This window comes from Drosophila grimshawi, unplaced genomic scaffold (assembly GCF_018153295.1).
Source record: "Drosophila grimshawi isolate 15287-2541.00 unplaced genomic scaffold, ASM1815329v1 contig_44, whole genome shotgun sequence".
Taxonomy (NCBI): Eukaryota; Metazoa; Arthropoda; class Insecta; order Diptera; family Drosophilidae; genus Drosophila; species Drosophila grimshawi.
This window is the reverse complement of record NW_025063240.1, coordinates 9356907-9357592: the sequence shown is the minus strand read 5'-3', so window position 1 is coordinate 9357592 and position 686 is coordinate 9356907. Positions and strand designations below refer to the sequence as shown.

The 686-nt window shown below is 32.8% G+C and overlaps 1 long non-coding RNA gene across 1 annotated transcript; it reads left to right on the top strand.

Moving 5' to 3' along the window:
* Window positions 1-686, top strand: LOC116805657. Its single transcript, XR_004365320.2, has 2 exons — window positions 1-77; window positions 135-686. It is a non-coding gene; the product is annotated as an uncharacterized LOC116805657 (long non-coding RNA).

The window sequence follows — 686 nt, the reverse complement described above, 5'->3', positions numbered from 1 at the left end:
ACCTAGCTGGAAAGCAAAGTAAAAGTTTCAAGATGAAATACTTAGCTCTCGTTGTAGCGCTCGTTATTGTCAGTTACGTAAGTTGATTTGCTGATAAATCTGATAATCACATTAAACTATGTCAAATCCACTAGATTCATCTATCAGAATGTCAATCAGAGTTAACGGAGGATATACCCAAATATCGAACGATTAGTTTCGGCTTAGGTAATTTTGAACGTATTCGGGAAGTCGCACAGGAACTCCTTGGTACCCACAGTAAATGTCTTGATGAAGCGCAATGGGCGCCATTGCATAAAGATGTAGAGGATATGATAAAAGTTTCCGCGAATGTTATTACCGTTTGTTTAGCTGAAAATTTATTGCAATGCATCAAGGTGAAATATGAAGGAGCTAAATCAGTGATGTTCTTAATAATACAAGTTACTAAAAAACTTAAAGCACTTAGAGTATCGGAATGTATAACCGAAATAATAAAAAAGTTTAATAGAGATAACAATATTCTTACAACGCTCTCCAACAAAATGAACTAACAATGTTTATATAAGTTATACACTTATTTGTTCATAATTAAAAACATAAAACGATTAAAATCAAATATTTGGTTAAGTTTTCAAATCATGTTTGACGTGAGCTGAAACCCGTCTTGTCTGTAAAACTGTCTAATAAATTTAGCAAAACACTGA